This window comes from Rhodnius prolixus, unplaced genomic scaffold, assembly GCF_049639745.1.
Source record: "Rhodnius prolixus isolate KJV_2025 unplaced genomic scaffold, Rpr scaffold_5, whole genome shotgun sequence".
Taxonomy (NCBI): Eukaryota; Metazoa; Arthropoda; class Insecta; order Hemiptera; family Reduviidae; genus Rhodnius; species Rhodnius prolixus.
Window position 1 is genome coordinate 14,749,007 of NW_027411624.1, and position 20,858 is coordinate 14,769,864.

Below are 20,858 nucleotides of genomic sequence, written 5' to 3' on the forward strand. Positions count from 1 at the left end.
TGAAGCTTATTACAATATTTTCTTTTTCAATGCGGCTTAAGAAACCGAAATTGGCAATCTTCTCACCACAAAGGAACGTAAAATAAATTTAATGTAGTGATTGCCAGCGGAGTTAGATGGTTAAAAACAAGGTTAAAAGTTTTTAGATTTAACTTGAAGAATGAATTGTAATAGATTTTTAATCTATTGAGTTAGCTTGATTAGCAGGCAAAAGATACAAACCCAACTACAATCTAATTTTTAATAATTAAACAATAATTTAAGTTTATAGATTATCCAAAAGTTAATTACAAAAATGTATTATTTAATAGAGAATTTTGAAATTGTAGCTAGATTTCATATTTCATGAGGTCTTGAGGTTCAATTTATTCGTATTAATATCATTCAGCTAGAATCTTATTAAACTCTTCAGAAATATCTCGTGCATTTTTTATTTTTAATGTTACTTCTAGTTGATTACTTGAGTTCTCTTTGTCCGTAGAAATTACTGCCTTGGTATCTCTGGAAGTTAAATTAAAACTTAATTAGATTACAAAGTTTTTTTTTTTAAAAAAAAGATAATATTTTGTGTAACATGATGTTTCAAATATTTTTCTCGTAATGGAATTGTTGCTTTCTAACAATTTTCTTCATATGTATGTAATTTCTTTCCTTACGGAAGTTTTCAAACATATTTAATTATTTGCGATATCATGTTGTGTCAATTAGAAAGGTTACACACACTGAAATGTGTGCTTGAAAGTAAGCATAATTGGAACTAGCTCTAGTAAGTGCAGCATATTTATTTGCATAAGGTTAAAAGTTTTTTAGTGGAGGCAAAGTGTTGGACTGCGAGTGGCTAATAAAGATCTTGTTTTCACTTGCCAAAGATTTCTGCGACTTTTGTGTGATTCACGATTCGTTGGCTGCATAATGGCTTTTAAGGGTATGATGGGAATTTTCCCCACATCCCAAAACTCCCATCACATTTCCTTTTTTGCTCTCTCTTTTAATACAAGAATTTTACACCTGTACAATAGGTACAACAAGAAGAAAGATGAATGTACAATAAGTATAAACGTTGCATTAACGTAAGCGCACATACATTGGCTTGATTTCTTGAATGACGGCTTTCCAGTGATGACAACCGTAATAGGCCCTTAAGGCGTTTTAGGGAGTACTGACTCTCTGGATAGTCGAACGTCAGGCATTCAAGATGGTCGCGTGGCCAGCAACACCACAGGAGGGTTCGTGGGAAGTTTTGAGGTTGAGAGAAAGCTTGGGATAAGTGGATTTGAATGAGGAGATAATTTGGAATGAAATTTTAGGTAACGGAGTTTGGCCTTGAAGGAAACGGAGGGAATTTTCCAAGACGGTGTGGATGGTGAGGTTTGAAATGTTAAAGGAGAGCATTGATGTCAGTGGTACGCAGGATTTTTTAGTTCTAAGGATTGAATTGCCTTGAATAATTTCTTAGTATTAATTATCTTGTACCGAATAACGACTTTGAAATTGATTAATTTTCTCTTATAATCTCTGCTGCACAAATTTATTGCCAGTAGCTCCGTCTGAAAGACTAGCCATTTGTCCTATCTATCTATCTATACATGGCGCAACAGTCCTAAAGGACCCAGGCCTCGTCCACAAGCTTCTGTCAAACACTTTTTGGACTTCATTCCCCAACGCCTAACACCAATAGAGGTGAGGTCATCCTGGAGATTGTCCAGCCAGCGCAAGCGAGATCTTCCTCTCCGGCGAGCTCCATCGGGTCGACCATAGAGGAGCCTTTTAGGTAGTCTTTCCTCCTCCATTCTCTCTGCATGACCTAACCAGCGGAGACGACCTTTCTTTATAAAGGTCACGATATCTTCTTCTTTGTACATCTGGTACAATTTTTCGTTTTTCCTAATATTCCACTGGCCGTTCACAAAGCATGGGCCAAATATTTTTTTCAGGACCTTTCTCTCCCACACCCCAAGTAACCTTTCGCTCTCTTAGCCATTTGTCCTAGACTTTTCGAAAGATAGTACCTTCGGATCATTGGTCGTGCCCCGGTTTTTCTACTTCTTCTGCCTCCAAAAATCTCACAAAAAAAATTAGATTTGTATTAATTTTATTTTATAGTTAAAAGAGATTTGTTGCTTAAATTATTTTGCAGTCATGTTCTCTGAAACAATCTCATTATGAGAATGATTGTGCTGCATCCTAAATGAATGAATTGATTTAAAATGAAAAAAATAATGCATTTACATTTCAAACCATACCTCTCTCACCCTAAAGAAAAATCCATACCACACACCAGGTTGTTTTAAAAACTGAAAGAAATTACATTTTTAACTAGCATTTTATTTCAAAGCATAAAATTTTTAATAAAATCATTCTAAATTATATGATACAAAATTTACTTAGTTCAAAACTTCAAAAGTGATAACAGATGCCAATATGTTAGAAGCACTTTAATATAGTAGAATTCACCAACTGGTAAGCGATTTGAAAGTAGGTCAGGTAAGAAACGTTCTTGGCTGGTATTTTCTTTTTGTCCTATAATTTTTTTTTTGTAACACAACATTGTCGTTGATTTCCTTTCAATAAGAAAAGATTATCCTCGGGAAAATCGTTTTAATATAATTTCAATTGGATCAGCTTTATTTGAATCAACATAACATACTTCAGATTTCAATCTAATTTCATTTTCTGTTAGAAAACTTCTCTAAAGTTATATTTAACTTGAGTTTTATTAAAATTCTAGGTTCTAAAGTTGGCTAAATCGTTCCTTAAACATTTCAATTTTATTTTATTTTATTTTTCTAAATTATTATTATTCTTTTGACCAGCTTAGGTCCTTTGTCAACATATCTGTACAGAACTAGCTAACAACTATCGTTTATTAGTTCAATAAATATTTACTCCCATAATCATGAAAATTAAATTTTACACTTGGCTCTAAATCTTTTTCTTTTTTTTTACTCTGAACTTTAAAATAGTCTTTTTTTAATACAAATCACATCTCTGAAATAAAGTTGTCGCAAGAAACATAAAGTTTTCATTCAATTTGGTTTTAAAGTTTTCTTTAACATGAGACTTGATTTAGCTTAAACCTAATCTGTCTGCGTGTTATAAATACATTATTTGAAATTATCTGAAGGGTTCTGAACTGAAATACATATTAATGTCACTCCTTGATTGGTACTTTAAAAGAAAGAAAGAAAAAAAAATTAAATCTCTACATTCTACATTATTTTTAATAATTTAGCCTTTCCGGTTTTTTGGGAGGCATCATATTAGATCCATAGAAAAAAACTGAATGTATAGAGAAGAGAACACCTCTAACCGTTACAGAAGATGAGTACTGTTATAAAAGGAACTGTAATGTTTTTCCCGAGGGTATAGATTGTATAAAGCAAGCAATTTGAAATGCACAATTAACATCAGCACCCTTGTAGCGAAAAACATGTAAAAAAATGTTTTTTTTTTTTTAAAAAAAAAAGTATGCGCTGAAGCGTAAAATAGAGAATGTAAAACAGAAGGGAGAAATCTGTTCATTTGGAATCCTTTTAGGTTTTTAATGTCTGCTTCATGCCACCATAATTGTATTACAGAGCTCTTATACGTTAATTAGTGCTAAAGCGATGCGGCTTTCTAGCTAAGTTCCACCATTTGTGAACCAATTAGAATGCCAATTAGGAACCTTTCGTACCACCTTGGCGGAAATCTTATACAATCATCACATTTCAATTTTTCTAAGTATATGAACTGCTCTGACAATAGAATTCTAGCTTGTAAATAATTAAAAGTTAGAAGAACCTGATTTTAGATACTCATTCCACAGATTCTCACATTTCAATGAGCTGCAAATTACCCAAATTACAAATTTTTACCTGCATAATGTAGATGAAAGTCAAGAATAAAACGTAAGTAATTTCTTCAAAAGTAATAATAATTGCTGCATTACTTTTAGTGAAAACTTTTAATGATACAGTATAGCAAGTTGTATGGGGGTGACCTCAAGGCGGTCTTACGAAGCATTAGTCTCCAGACTTTTATTTGATTTACTATTAATCTTACACAGCGTCCCAATGGAGTAAATTTCGCTAAAGGTTGCTATATTTCTTTCTTTCAAAACTTGTAAGGTTATCATTTCATTTCTAAAATAAATTTTGCTCTCCATTAAATTGTGAAATTTGGAAAAACAATTTTTGAACGATCTTTCGACTTAGTTGCTGATCTGATAAACAAGAGTGCAAATTTTTAATATGACAGGGAGAATAGCCTCTCCCCTAACAAAATAAACATTAATGCATGTCCGAATCGAACTTCAGTTAATTTAAAAGAAATTAAGAATAAAAATATTAAAATATAAAATTATTCAATTTTCTATAATTAAATAGCACTTAATACCTTATTCTTAATCTGAATCCAATCCCTGTTGCAAATTACAAAAATGGCCAGGCCATTTACAATGTAAGGGGGATTAAAAAAAATTACTAAAGAAAATTTTGTCTTTTATGTCGTAGAAAAAAAAAACCTTAGACAGACCAAAAAGTAGATAGAATGACGAAGTTGGAAGAACAGCTGCAGGAGTGGAAGCGTCACGATGATACGACATTGGCAATGGACAGAAAACAAGTTTGTTAAGGAAGCCAAGGCTCCCAGCAGGGCCGTCAAGCCCCACAGATTCGTATTTATTTAGGATGGCTCTTTCAAAAACAGAGTAAATAAAATACTCTAGGTACGACAATTCATCTTTTTCAAAGCATTAAACATACTTATAAAAATGATATTGTAAAAAGAATGTTATTATAAATCGTTGAAATAGTAATTAAAGAGATATGTACAAGCTAAATTGACAAATTGGATAGGACATATTACTATCTGTGGGAGAATAGAAATTAGGCTATCTGTATAAATGGCCTTATAAAGGGTAAATGGCATGCCTAAGAAAACAGTTGATGAGGGCCAGAACAAGTAGTGTAAGATGTTGTAAGAGTATGAGACGACCACAGGACACAAAGCTCCAACAAGCCCGTCTTACTCTATTAGTGTCAGCAGCATAAACTTTCCACTTAGTTTCTTGCTGATCTGTTCGCCTATATTCACAAATTGCCAGAAGCTCTGCTATAAATAGACAATCCAATCTACTAATTACTACCACCAGCTGTTTATTTAAATTATTTTACTAACTCTTCATTTATTTATTGCTAAATACAAATAGAAACCACAGTGCTACCAAATTATTATTTTTTCCCCACTATCAAAACGGGAGCGAATAGTAAACATCTGAATCCAAGGTTTCAGCATAAGTTCGCATAATTATTTTTTAAATATTTTTCTAAAGATAAATTCTTTTACAAATTAAAGGTTTTTCTTTCACCTAGCATGTTATAACGGTAGAAATTCAGCTTTTTCTGAGAGTATCAGAGTGAAAAAAATAAAGAAAGAAAAACAAAAGAATATTTACATGTGCAAAACAAATTCTATGTACAAACAAAAACAGTTTCACTAAAAATTTGTTATTCTAGTGAAATCAGCAAAATACCTGAAATACTAAAATCCTATACCTAAACCCCTATGCTAATCACGGACGTACCAGATGCAAACAATAAATTACAATCCCAACAAACCAAGTTACACCACCTGATCTAACCAACTACTTTACATTCTTCTCGTTAAAGCAGCGAGAATGCAAGATACTTTGGCTTTATCTGTAAATTATTCTGCAGTAAAACAAGGCTAGCATCACTATTGGGGCTTATTCTTCAACTTATTTGCTAATAAATATCATCATCGTACTAGCAAAAGCTTGCGCTTTAACGGTTTCGTCATAATAGCATCGGCGAAAAAAACTACAAGTCTCATGACATGGTATTTACTGATCATGATCGCTAATCTAGCTTACTGTGGGGAAACATTTTGTGGACCTCCAATTATTTTGGGTTAAAAATGTTCAGCGAGTTAATTTTTTCCCCCCTAGGCTTTCCCATTATGTTGAAAACTTTGCTGCGAAAACGTTTCAAGTCCAGAGGCTGTATTTCCTCTACTCGTATTGTCGGAACAACTGTAACACTTTTTTTCTCTGTAAATATGTTGCTGCTGAAATTATCATCTCCTGACCCTTAATAAGACAATATATAACTAGTATAAAAAAATGGAATAGCATTCGTCTAGTTCAGGGGTCGGCAACCTATTTTAGGTAGAGAGCCATTTCTCCTTAAATAATTTTAATAAATCTTACCAAGAGCCGCAAGGATGATAGAGTAAACGAACTCTGAAGATCATTTGTGTTCACATATTATTATTTTATGATATTCAATAACATTTAAATGTTTTATATATTTATTTTCACAAATTGCCAAGTAAATAAACAAATAATAACTAAACCTGTGTTTGAATGAAAATGGCGGCAGTCCTATATATTACGTACTGTATTTTAAAATAATTCTACTCAATTTCAAACCTATTACATTTAAAATTCTTTTTGAAAAAGTATCTTTACTTTCATAAATGAAATTTTCATTTGTTTCAATAAAATTGAAATATACAATTTATTTTGGACAGGCAGAAGAGCCGCAAAATTTGGATAAAAGAGCCATATGCGGCTCGCGAGCCGCGGGTTGCCGACCCCTAGTCTAGTTCGATCTTCTAAAACCACCTTTAAGAAAAAGAAAGAACCTATTAGTGCTCTGCCTGCTCCTAGAGTTCAGTCCATCAACTTCACACAAGGAACTGAGTATATGTGCTTAACTTGAACGCAAAATAATAAAACCAAGATACTGTTCTTAAAAAAAAAAATCTTTTTGTCTTTCTCTGTTCTGGTTTACCGATATATGTGAAAAAATAAAAACTAAATAAGTTTAAACTTACGGAATTGTCAGTGATATTGATAGTATGTTATTGGTCAAAATTTCTCAATCGAATGATGAATTTTATTGGATGAATGACCCATTTTTTTTAGTGCCATTTTTATGATATTTGTCTCGGGGAAAATTGATTTTAGAAGTTGTATTCTTTACGTAAATTCGCAATTGTTTTCCGAAGTATGGCCAATCTTACTGAACTTCCAAGACACAAGATGTGATTCTTTGTGAAATCAGTACTATCTGTTTTGGGCTTCAAGATAGCAATAATTTTTTCTAAGAAGTACCAAACTCCATGATATTGAAACCCTTGGAAGTCTACCCATTCATGCTTCCTCCAGATCCTGCAAAAGTCCACAGTTTTGAGCAATCTATGCCCAAGCCTTTGTAATAGACAAAAGTCTCTTACTGTTCCAAAGTAAATGGTACACTTCCTCGAAAGGTCCCCACAATCACTTGCTGCGATTCACTGACTTGAATACAGCACGAGAGGCACAGCTTCCGCTCGGCGATCTTGTTCTTTGCGTGTCTACAGTTATTGGTTCGTGTCTTTGGTCACTGCCCTTCTCATCTTGATCTACCCACATTTCCTTTTTTGTTTTTTTGTGATTCGCCACTTGATTTAATTTTAACTTAAGGAAACCAACAATCTTTTGTAATTTCTTCCGTTTTAAGCATTTACTCACTGCCATGTGTCCACCTTCGTGATAACTGACAATCAATCAGCGGTATAGTTCAAATCACTAAGGAAAAATTGTTTTAAAATAAAGGCAAGAATATTTTAGTGCTGTCTTTTATAAGAAAGTCAGGGGATTTCAAGAGGTTGTACAATATGAAAAAATTTAAGAATTCGCTAATAAGCTAATAAAAAATTAATATTTGCTAACAAACTTAAACCTTTTTCACAATTATGGAAAGATAAACATTATCTTTAATAAAACTTATTCCTACCTAATTTTAAATATAATTTATTAAAGAGATTACAGAATTGGCTACAATTTACATTAAAGATAGCCACAATTTAAACTCAGTGTAATATTCCCCTTATTCGGAACATCCGAAGTGTAGAACAATATATAACAATAGCCCGCCTTAAGTAGCAAACCCCAGAATTATTATGACAGAGCCCAGTTAGTTCATGGGCCTCAGAGGTACTTACTGCCCTCCCGCTGGATCTAATAAATAACACTGTTTACTTAGTTAATAAAACAATGTCTGCTCTTGTTAAGAAAATTATTAAAAATCTTCTGTATTTAGTTCCTTCTTTCTGCAATATTTTATTGAAACTCTTATTATTATAACAATATTAAAATAATTCTAATAATTTGAACACTGACATAACTTACTTTTACTTGTTGCAATTATTAAATTCTTATTTTAATTTTAATTGTCTTTTTTTTCAGTTATTATGAAGATATGACTATTTACTCAGAATGTGTTACAGTTCATTAACTAAATTGTGTGCGAACACTATTTGTTAGAACTGCGAATTGTCACTTTTGAATTACAAACTCAGATTCCTAAGTTCTCCTCGTAATTGATCATGCTTGTGGTATTTTATTTTGATAGGGTAAGCCGTGGTGAATCTCCGATTGTTTTTTACAGACTTCTAAGGGATATTGTTATTATAAATTAAAATTTAAGCTGCAATTAAAAGTTCAGTAAAAATTTCTATGTTACAAATGCATCAATTTGTAGCAATTAATACTCATACCAGTATTTCTTAAAAAATCTTTTCTTTTTTTTGTAATTGATTGATTTTTGTCATCAGGATTTTTAGAGGTTGTACATTACAAGAATACTATTCAGAGTTATTTCGTACAAGGGCGTTTGGAAGTTACTGTATCAAATAATTATTCGTGCCGTCTTGTAAAAATATTAGAGGATAAAGTTCTCTGTGTTTAATGTTTTACTTCCACTTTGAAGATTACACACGAAACGGTCAGTATTTCGTTGTGAATCGATTGAAAGGTCACACAGAAATCAAAATCATTTCTAAATATCTGTACAACCTCTCTCTCATTCCTACCTTCCCTCTATCATCAATATTTACATTGACTGGTCTATAAAAATCAACTAAAGATGGAGAACCATCTGAAACCGATCGATAGCCAGTCCATAAGCTGAAGCTAACTATTATAGAAGATATTTTCTAATTTTCTGGTGTAAATTGTAGGGCAGATGGGTGAGGACTGAGGAAGTACTGGGTTTGGGACAGCTCTATCCAATCTAAGCTCTGGATATTACTTTGCGGGCACTCGAGAGTATTGCAGATGTTACAGTGAAGCCAGGCAGTTATTTCAATTATATGAGGTTAATAATTTTTTCTGCACCATCTTCTAATGGAAATGTCTTTCGGAAAAATTCTTAATATTAGGTCTATTTCAGGATCCAAGGAATGAAGTTATCTAAGCTTTTATTTATAAACGTGCATGATTAAAATATAATTTTTTACTTCAGATTCTAATGAATTTTCATATTAAATTGAATAACACATAATTTCCTACCGTAAATTGAAACTATTTTTCATTAAATTTATGTACTTAATAATTAATTAATTATAAATATGATTTATAATGGATATCAATTAATAAAAGGCTTTTATCAGTTCCAATAATAGCTGTGAAATTTAGCCATCTATCTCCATATTTTGTATTTTTTTTTTTTTTTTTTTTAATATGTTCCAAACAATAAGATTAAATGTGTGCTATTAACATTGCAGGTTTAAAAGAAATCGTCGTGATGGCTGAAGATTGTATTGTGTAAAACAGCATTTCCGTTAACCACTCAAAAGATGTTATATTCTCCTTCAAGCTAGATGCAGTGTTTGGATACTCTCATTCAAGATGCAGGTCCTTCAATATTTTGTTTGTAGTTTATATCTTTTATGTAGATGTATATAGTTTTTAGGTAATTCGTTCACATAAGCACATTTAGATCGTTTGATTCTTATACTTTTTATTCTTGCTGAAACCTCCAAAAATTAGGTTATGTTGTTTGAAACTCAATTTCGAAAAGTTTAGTGACTGAAATTGTTTCTTGCTAACTTGTTTGGTGCGTTTTTCTGTTAATCATGTGAAACTAATCTCTCTTCTGAATAAACCTTCCTTCTAAAAAGAAAACCTAAGCTTTTTGTTTTATTAGTTTAGGATTTATTACTTCATAGTAATTTCCTACATATTCTTAGTACCGTAAGTTTTAACTTAATTAAATTTACTCCAGACTCCCGTTATTTCCAGTGAGTCACTAGCCCACTCAGCTTCTCAGAAGCCATAAAGGGTTTTCACTATTCAATATATCTACATTACTTGGCAGAAAAAAGAAAAGAAAAATCCCTGTTATTATCAGACATTTGTCTGATTACCAATTTCACTATGAATCACGATGGCACTCAAGGGAAAGGTTGGGTGATTTGGTGCGCAGGAATTCTTACACCGTTGAAGGTGATTGTCTGGAGGAGAAGTATTTTTTGAACTGTTAAACTGTGTTTTTATTTAAATTCTTTGACGGTTTGAGATGAAAAGAATGAAAGATACTCTCAGACACTGGTCCCGCTTCTTTCAGACAATTCGCAGTAACAATTACATATTATGTAACAATGTAACAAGAAGTATCAGTCAAGAAATGTGACCAAAACTTGTAATAGTGAAAATTAATTCTTCAACAACAACCAAATCCAAAATGGGGATTCTGTCACTGAGTTTTGGCCATAATATGTTCTAGTAATAAGTATATGTTTCAACCTTTAAACTGCTTATTTGATTGGAACATTTAGTGGCAATTAAAAGTTAAGCTATTTTTTGGCATCGGCTTTCAAGCTTCCCTATCTATAGAGATATTTACATCTATGTATAGTCACTACTAGAATAATACAATCTAGTTCACTCTTATTTGATTCTAAGTATTATTGTTTACCTTCGTTTACATCTTCTCATCCTCTAAACCAAATACAACATACCAATAGAATTACTTTACGTCTTTATAGATAGCCCCACGATGGAAGTACTCTTCGATCTTTCATAATATCTCGTAATCACGTTCGTCCCTTTTGGTTAGTTTGAATAAAGTAAACTCGTTTTGATTAGTATAGTCTACCTAATGAATAGTAGGATCTTTAATTTATTTTGTGAAATGGAACATTTATAAATTTTATTTTTTTTTCTAAACGGACGGTTTGTCAGGTTTCCTTAAAAATCGGGCGCTAGACAATTATCTTATTTGTTTAAGCTACAGTCTAGCCCTGATAGAATCTGTTCTTTGGCTCGCGGTGGCTTTATGACTCAACTTTTTTATTTAATTTTATTTTTTTCTATTATATCAGGCACCACATTTGAATTACATATTTGTTAATAACTTTGTTTAGGAACAATTTGATGTTTAGAAAACGTTTTTGTTTTAAACTATTTTATTTCACAACGCTAAACTTTTTTTTTTTTCATTGAGTAAACTGTACTAGCTTTGCATATTATAATCCTGATGACAACATATATAAAAGGGGCCCAACACACAAGGGTTGCTAGATGCTGCAGGAAAACCCATGGTATTAGCGCGGCTTTACGGTTATAGCACGAAACATTATTAAACTTGATGTTAATAGCTTGGAATTTATTATTATTTGAATAAAACACTTATTTGTGTGCGTATTTTGTTCTTTTATTAAGTCTTATTGTCGATGACGTTATAAAACAAAAGATTAGAGGATTAAATCTCTTCGTTTTGAGACATAGATCTTATATTTCATCATTTGAGATAGGGTAATCATACAGGTAAAAAGAGGTGGCCAACATCATTAAACAAATTTCCCAAAATTCTTAGCTGACACCACTTTTTATTGCTATATCTGAAAAGTACAGCGGATTGAATTATTTAGCTTTAGAAATAATGCTAAAAATCGATTTAGGTTTTGTGACAAACTTCTTGGCTATTATTTTTTGAAAATAAAAAAGAAAAATACATTTTAATCGTAATTTTCAGGGGGCGACCATACTGAGTGCTTCTAAATCCTTATTTTTATCGATCCTCAAATCTAGTTATCTGAACTGGGCACCTAAGTTCCGCCTGTTTGCCCAGCAAGGTGTGATTATGTCAGTAGATGGAACTGTACATCGGAGACATCCTTTTTAGACCATCGCTTCAGTGATTAGGAAGATGCGGTATTTGTGCCATTTATTCCAGTAGATAACGATTTTAGAACGTCGCAAAATGTTCTAATTCACTCTTTAATTTAATTCTCTTTCTTAAATCGGATTTTCATTGGAGAATAAAAATATTACATGCAAGATTTTTCAATATAACTAAATAATGACCTGTTAATTCCCGAGTTTGAATGTTCCATTGTTTTATTTAATATGATATAGGCTAAATTGCATTAATTTTTATGAAGGAAATTTCTGTTTGATATACAAGATTTTCTTTTAAGGAATATAGCAATTCTTACTAAATAAAATATTTAAAGGTACTTACAGATTACTTGCTATACATATAACTTTGGCATTTCTGTTACAACAATTAGAAATAAATTAACAGCCTGAGTGCAAAAATAATTTTCCTAGATGCATTTTTGAACCAAGGTTCAACTTTCTAACACTGAAAACCAATTACTGTTCTTCCATTTCTTTCTATAAAAAAAAACTAAGAGATTCTCTCTAGAGACTAAATACAAACCAGCCTCATCCAGTTGTAGAAAAAATAATTTGGGTAAACTTAAATAAATTCGTAAGTTAATATCTGTAGAAAATTCTCCTTGAAATTTTGGGATTCAACTTTAATTAAGTGTATACACAACTTTATCTTGGGTAAATAAGAAAACCAACCGTTAGTCACAATTTAAATAGCATTTTACGCCATTACCATAAAGTTTAATTTAGTTAAAAGCAAAATAGAATAAATAAGCAAGGAAAGAGGTGAATAGATTAATAAATACTTATTATTAAGTATAAATATTTTTAAAGAAGCTGTGCTATAAAATGAATAAATAATGAAAGGGTTAACGACCGCCCTTAACCTTAGAATGCAAGCCTTTAAACCCTTTCTTTAAGTAATATAACTGTTATTGGATGAAGCACACGTTTATATTACTTTCTAAATGAGCTTCTGGGAAAAATAATAATACAGTTATGCATAAGCTATAAATACTCTTCAAAATGTTAGCGTAGCTATAAATGTTAGCGTATAAAAGTTTATGGTATGAAAATTTACATGAATTTTCTTACTGCAATTATTACAATTATAAGTAGTTCTTACATAAGGAGCTCTATAGCCCGGAATCGGCCTTCGCTTTACTTATGATTCTTTCTCCATTATACTGCAATGTTACAAATCAGTATGATGTTACCATCGGTTAAATTTTCATTGATAAATTTCATTTTGGCAACTTACGAATTTATTTAAGTTTACCCAAATTATTTTTTCTACAACTGGATGAGGCTGGTTTGTATTTAGTCTCTAGAGAGAATCTCTTAGTTTTTTTTTTATAGAAAGAAATGGAAGAACAGTAATTGGTTTTCAGTGTTAGAAAGTTGAACCTTGGTTCAAAAATGCATCTAGGAAAATTTATACCCTTCTGAATCCAATAAGAAAGTAAATCCTTTCTCCATTAACGGCATGATTACCTTAGAAATTCAATTGCTCCAATTATAGCATGATTTTAGAGAGGAATTCAGGCGCTTGAATCCAAAAATTTCTTAAATTCCGTCCTAGATTTGGAAAAAAAAAATTGCAATGATACAAATCTTCTCCAGTCGTTACGTTGAACCACACGTTTCGCACAAAACCCTAGGGAAATTAAATACTAGTCGACCTAAACCTCGTAACACTCTCAGAATTCATTCAAGACCTTTCCTTTTTTCGTAAAGAAAAATCTTCATGAACAAGGCCAACCAATTTCAAGAATTTAATGAATTATTTGTCATCCTTACCTGATAAGTAGTATACTACTTTCATACAAACTTCTCGAAGAGTTTTTAAAAGTTTTATATATATTTTGTGAGTCTGCGAGTAGGGACGAATTATTTGTGGGTCGGTATTATGTGCGTAATATAAAGGAAATAAGATATTTTCCCTTTTTGCAAAAAAAAAAACAAAAGAACAAAATTACAGATCTCTCAACTACAAAAAAAAAAAGAAAAAACAAGTTTGACTAATTAGCTTTCTGTTTTAACTAGAAAGTACACATTTCTGTCAGGAGAAACAAGTATATACTTTGAGAAAGGATTTTATTCTGACGTAGCTGTGTAAATTTTAATGGCAACGCCATCAAAAGTAGAAAAAAAAGTACATGAGTTTTTATTTGTTACATTTTTCTGTTTTCCTTTTCGTTATAACCTATAGTCTAAAATAAGTTTTTTTTAGTAAGTTAACTGATTGGAACGAATTTAAATGAAAACCAGTTTTAAGACATAAAAAGTGCCCTAAGGTTTAATTTTAACCAGAGGCTAAATAATGGTTTTTTACTTATCTTACACCATATGTTTTTCCTGACATATATTTTTAACATGGCTCCATAAATATTTATAAAACTTGGAATAAGCTTGTTTATTAAAAATTATTTTTATTTAGTAAAAAATATTACGAAAACAAAATTCTTTTTTGCCTGAAGTGATAGATACAATTTGAAAACATACTTTTGATTTTGATGGTGGCAAAGTTGTTAGGTAGGTAGTGTTACCTTCAGTTGGCTTACTACTCAATTTGAAAACATACTTTTGATTTTGATGGTGGCAAAGTTGTTAGGTAGGTAGTAGTGATGGGCAGAACGAGTCCGTCTTTGGACTCGTTGGATTTGAATCAGTTCCAGGGTTGGAATCGATTCCAACAACTCGTTCACCGATTCCGGTCTCTGTACTTACCCTATGCATTAGTAAAAATGTCACGCAATTCATTAAAAAATATCATTAAATGTTAGCTTTCCCAGTTAATAACAAAACTATATTTCTTTAACACACATTGAGTACTATCCCTAATTTCCAATTGCACTGATAAATATAAAATTAACAACGTAACACAAAAATTAACATAAAAATAGACTAGTCAATTATAAAAATTAAAGCAATGATGTTTAGTCATTATCTAGCTTGACCACTGGAAGACTGGAGTTAACGTGCTTCAAGAGGATCCAAGGTAGAGAAACGGAAATGGGTAGGAAATTATTCCCATAAAAAAAATTCTAACCCTTCAAGCAAAATGATAATTACTCATAAATAAAGAAATATTTATTTACTAGGACTTGTATATCAAGCTTTAAAAATATTATCTTATTATCTTACGAAAAGAAAAAGCTGTGTGCTTAATCTTTAACATAGCGCTGGACACTCTTATTCTTATCTTCATTGGGTAAGTTTAACCGTGTACATGACCGTGAGACAGTCAAAGTAACACTGAGCCAAAATTTAGTATTACCTAATTGGTTTACTTACTGCAGTATCCCTCCCACTCTATCACCAATTTCACAAACATTCATCGATTGGAAATAATTTTTAGTTAAATATTCGTTTTATTTGAATACAAAAAACATTATAACGCTTTCTTAAGATGATTTGAATTTTTAAAATTTGTTTTTGTCCATTACTCTTATATAATACGAAGAATTTCAAATAAAATATAATATACAAACACAATGATCTAGTATGCAGGTGGAGTCAGTCCTCGTTACCATAGCAATGGAACCGTTAAACAACTCCGGTTCCAGCTCCAGCAATTTCTATTGGCTAGATTCAGTGAACGAAAAAATGGAACGAGTCCGGTTTCAAAAGGATTTAAATCACTCCGGATTCGACTCCACCAACTCCAGTGGATTTAACCAATGAAAATGCTAGAGCTGGGCCGGAGTCGTTTAACGGTTCCGTTGTCATGGTAACTACGACTGACTCCACCTGCACACTAGATCATTCTGTGTTTGTATATTATATTTTATTTGAAATTCTTCGTATTTTATAAGAGTAATGGACAAAAACAAATTTTAAAAATTCAAATCATCTTAAGAAAGCGTTATAATGTTTTTTGTATTCCAATGAAACGAATATTTAACTAAAAAATATTTTCAATCGATGAATGTTTGTGAAATAGGTGATAGAGTGGGAGGGATACTACACTAAGTAAACCAGTTAGGTAATACTAAATTTTGGCCCAGTTTTACTTTGACCGTCTAGCTGACATGTACACGTTCAAGCTTACGCCAATGAAGATGAGAGTAAGAGTGTCCAGCGCTAAGTTTAAGATTAAGCACACAGCTTTTTCTTTTTGTAAAACAATAAGATAATATTTTAAAAGCTTGATATTCAATTCTTAGTTAATAAATATTATGAGTAATTATAATTTTGAAGGGTTAGAATTTTTATGGAATAATTTCCTACCCATTTCCGTTTCTCTACCTTGAATACTCTTGAAGTAAGTTAACTCCAGTCTTCTAGTGGTCAAGCTAGATAATGACAAAACTGCATTGCTTTAATTTATATTTGACTAGCCTATTTTTGTGTTAATATTTGTATTACGTTGTTAATTTTATATTTATCAGAGCAATTGGAAATTAGGGATAGTACTCAATGTGTGTTAAAGAAATATAGTTTTGTTATTAACTGGGAAAGCTAACATTTAATGATATAATAATATAATAAATTGCGTGACATTTGTTCTTATGTTTAATCGTTCCAAACCTTCTGCTGCCTCATTTTCATTTTTATTTGCCTAAATTTTTTGGGGCGGGGCGGAATCACTTTTTTTAAAAATAGGGATTTGAATCAACTCGTTCCACCATCGGACTCGTTCCAATGGAACGAGTCCGCTCAAATAGCCCATCACTAGTAGGTAGTGTTACCTTCAGTTGGCTTACTACTGGAAATTTATGACTGTCCTGGTCATTATTAGATAACTAAACACGTCCAATTAAAATTCAGCATTAGTGTGAAATTTGTAGCTTGTAAATGCAAAGTCAGAAATGAAATTATTAGAGTTACTAGAAATCCTGGTTCACTTCATACTTTCTGTGTAGTTTTTATCTGATTTTACAGATTGTTATCTAACACACAATTGCAGAGCTTTTTTTTTATAAATCCAGGGATTTGATTGTCCTAATTATCTCTTGAAGGTTGGCTTTCGTATCAATTATTTGAGTGACAAGAAGTATTTTCAATTTTAAAATGTTCGAAATATATTGTTCTTTTTTTTTTTTATAGGCTTTCTGAGGTCAATGGCCTCTTCGAAGCATTGCCGGCCTACGGACAGTGTTCATTCGTTACGTCAGTACAGTTTATCTTCTGAAAGAACTGTAGAGTCTAAGGAACTTTCTCAACTCAATGAAAGGTCATCTCACCATCACTATCATTCACTGGTATAAGCTATTCTTCTTCTTCTTATTATTTTTTTGTTTACCAAATATTGAAAAATTTGAGATGATCACTGTATTTTGTGATAATGCAGCTAGAGTTAATTCTTAAATCATTTGTATTTTTGTTCTCAACGCGTTGATTATATGAAAAAAAAAAAGCAAAAAAAAAACATATATTTCAACAAATAAGATAAACAGAATCATATGGAATTATAAGTCAACACCTGGCATTAAGAGAGTTCTAAAATCTGCGGTATAATCTAGCTGGAGTACATTTGAAACATCTTATTGTTTGCTGAGACAAGTATAAACAATAGCTGTGGAATATGCTAACAATGTGACGATGTCTCACAGTAATGTCTCTATTCTAAAGCAATGTCTGTTTATAAGCAGTGAGTTTGCTAATAAATTACAGCAACATTAGTTTGTGTTAACAGTAACGTTTATAAATACATATATTTCCATTTTATATGCGTAATATAGATTCTGTTTTACAAATTTCATGCAGAAAGATTTTACATCATTAAGAACCAATATAGCGTTGAATTCTAATTTCTGCCTATTTTATTTATTTTTTACTTTTAAATGCACTTGTTTGTATCAAATAATTTCAATTTAAAATTTAATTTCGAATATCTTTTTATTTAGACAAACTGTCTGAAGCATGGAGTGAAGTATTTTTCTCGAAAATCATCTATTTAAAAAAATACAATTCTATCCCCAATGCATAATGAAAGCGAGCAAAGATTTGGATTAAGAATATTCAAGCATAATTGCATATATAGAAGAAATAAACAGAAGAGATAGTTCATTTCAAATCGAAATGTACTATATGACTCAAGTGTATCTCAGAGTTCATACTAATTATTTTTTTTAACTTAATTAAATAGAGCACATAATATATGAATTATAAATACTTCATTAAGAAATTTTTAAAACCGAGATGTTGAAATATGCTTTTCAACATTAATGTTGATTAACCCAACAATCCAACGATTAAATGTTATGTATTAGACGTAATAACAATTTAACTTACTTCCTATCTAAAATATTGTAACAAATTTTGTGTGAATTAAATTTCCTTATTATTCACTCATATTTTCTGTTACTACTTCTAAGGAGGATTGCAGTCGTATCAAATATTAGAAATAAGCTTTTTCGACTTTTTTTTTCCTCACTTTTAAGTTGTCATTTTTCTTTTTTTTACAAAGTTGTTGATGTAGCCTTTCATGAAGCTTTGGCTTTAGTGTGTTCTTTAAAGAAAAGATTAAAATAGATTATGATAACGATAGTGTGTTATCTTTTAACTACCTTTTATCATTAATGAAAATGTTAAGAAGAATAAGTCTGAACTTTGTTGGACTCCCTTAGAGTGGCGAAAAGATGAAGTGGCACTCCTTTATGTAAAATTTTCGGTTAGATGAATAAAACAATAAAGTATCCGGAAAGGATGTTCTAAGTAAACTAGTCCATTAGGCCTTTGGGCATGATGCAAGCATAAACTTTTGCCATCAGCAACCATTTCTATCGTAAACAGCTTTCTCCGCCATTTCAAATCGTTCAAGTTGAAGTACTGAGCTATAATATCTGAATTCCGGAATATCTGAGCAGCGATGGAGCAATGTACAGTGATCGATTGTAAAAGATTTTTGTTTTTCACAATTTTTTTCTTTATAACAAGATTTGATTTCTAAATACAGTAACTTGTTATCAACTGAATTCAGAGAACATTTACCGAAGCGATCGCCATCAAGGAGACCAGGTCATTCGCTAACAGTAAAAAATAAATAATTGCTATTGCAGTAGCTAATCCAATTCTGCACTATGTATCAAGGTTTCTTTAGATAGATTTTCTTCGTCTCAGAAAGTCCGGAAGTAATGAGAGTTTTTTGTAAATTAATTAAGCAATCGTTTTCTTAAAATTAGAAATAGATATCAAACGATCAATAATAAAAGATCATTATTTAAAAATCATTTAGGGCTTCCTTGTTAGATCACATTTCAGAGTAATATAGAGATACCAAGTGTTATAGTGCAGGAAAGAATTAAAATGACTCGTATTGTTTAAAATTGTAAAAAATAATAATTGTGAATAAGAACCTAAAATATTAAGTAATAAGACTAAAGTTTTTTTTTGTTTCACCGGGCTGTTTAAGTTATTGTGTGGTAGGAAATATCGAATAATAATTTAGATTTAGAAAAATATTTATTTTAACAATGAATTCTTCTTACAATGAATTTTAGTTATTTTAAACTATAAGGATAAAAAATTTGAAGCATTTACACCGCGTTATCATTCAGTTTTATAAGCTTCAAGCAAGATTTCATAATTTACTATTATAGTTCATTATTATTAGGGCATAATAAAGTTTATCATAACTGAAACTGGCATTAATTTTTCATCCTATACTTTACTATAAAATTTTATTAACGAGGAACGAGTAGAACCGTTATTATACAAATATACTAACAATCAAAAGCCCTGATTAAGTAGGACACCATCTTTTGCAAAAATGTGGCAAATAAAAGAGATAATCCACGATATATTCAGTTCATTATATTTAAAACAAATAGTGGATTAGTTTCGGTTTGTAGGCCTGTAAAAACAAAAACATTCGTCCAACAAGGAAACTTCTGATCGAACCGTATCGGTTATAAAAAAGTATTTTAAGTGTTGTATTCAAATTCAACGGACAAAAAAACATTTCTAAACTTTTGTCAAATTTGGATGGTCTACTTATTTTATTCACTTCTTAGTTAAAATATAATTATATTCATTTGGTATTTGAGTGCTTGGAAAAAATACTATTGAAAGTAAAAACAATTACTGGTGAGAAAAAATGTAAGGTATTATTAAAAAGGGTAAGGTACTGTAAATCCGCAATGCATTGAACTCTGCTAACTGCAACGTCCTTCCCAACCCGGAACAATATTTCCTTCAGAGCTAATTGTTTATTTAACAAATTTAAAATGATGTATATTTGAATGCTAATTAATTTTTGTCAATTAAATTACAAATATATGAAATTACGAAAAACAAATATTTTACAGTTTTAGAACCAATTGTACCCGCATTGTTGGGTTGTTTCGAATATAATATATATGTTATATTATAACAAAAATGCTTATAGTTTCTGAACAATGAAAATAATGAATTATGCAATGAACATCATGCTGAAGGTAGGTACAAAAACAATAGAAATAGTAATACGCCTTACTTATTAACAATAATAAGGCAAGTAAGAATTAATAAATATTTCAAGAAGTTTCAGGGAATTTACATGAATTCTTTGTATTAACTAAAATGGTGCACATTAAAATTAATGGAAAAAATGTATTTTTATTATTAAATAATTACAATAGTTGTTACAAAATTTAAAATAACTACCAAATCAATCTAATATAAAAAAATAAATCATTAAATAAACAAGCATTGATAAAAAGTGTACCAAAACTACTGTCAAATTAACAAGTGAATAGCAAGCAAATTAAACGATTGATTTCACATTCAGTAACTAAATCTTACCTTAGTAAATTTGATAGAGGATAAAAGAGGTCTAAAATGGGCTAGAATATCAGTATATCGCGCGATTGACTCATGTAAATATGATGAGGGTTGCTCACCCTACGCTAACACACCTGATATTGAAATAGCAAAGCATCCCCTGCGTCAACTTTACCACCTAGTTTCAGCATAGAGCCAC

At 31.0% G+C, this 20,858-nt stretch overlaps 1 protein-coding gene across 5 annotated transcripts in view; it reads right to left on the bottom strand.

Moving 5' to 3' along the window:
* LOC141457874 (follistatin-related protein 5-like) overlaps positions 1–20,839 on the bottom strand; it is a 532,013-nt gene extending 511,174 nt beyond the window's left edge. For 4 of the 5 annotated variants that reach the window (XM_074135204.1, XM_074135205.1, XM_074135206.1 and 1 more), the window contains exon 1: positions 20,681–20,839. The gene's annotated coding sequence lies outside the window, so the exon portion shown is untranslated. The remainder of the gene's footprint in view (positions 1–20,680) is intronic. The other variant, XM_074135201.1, reaches the window with a different exon arrangement.
* Between the last annotated feature and the right edge of the window lie 19 nt (positions 20,840–20,858).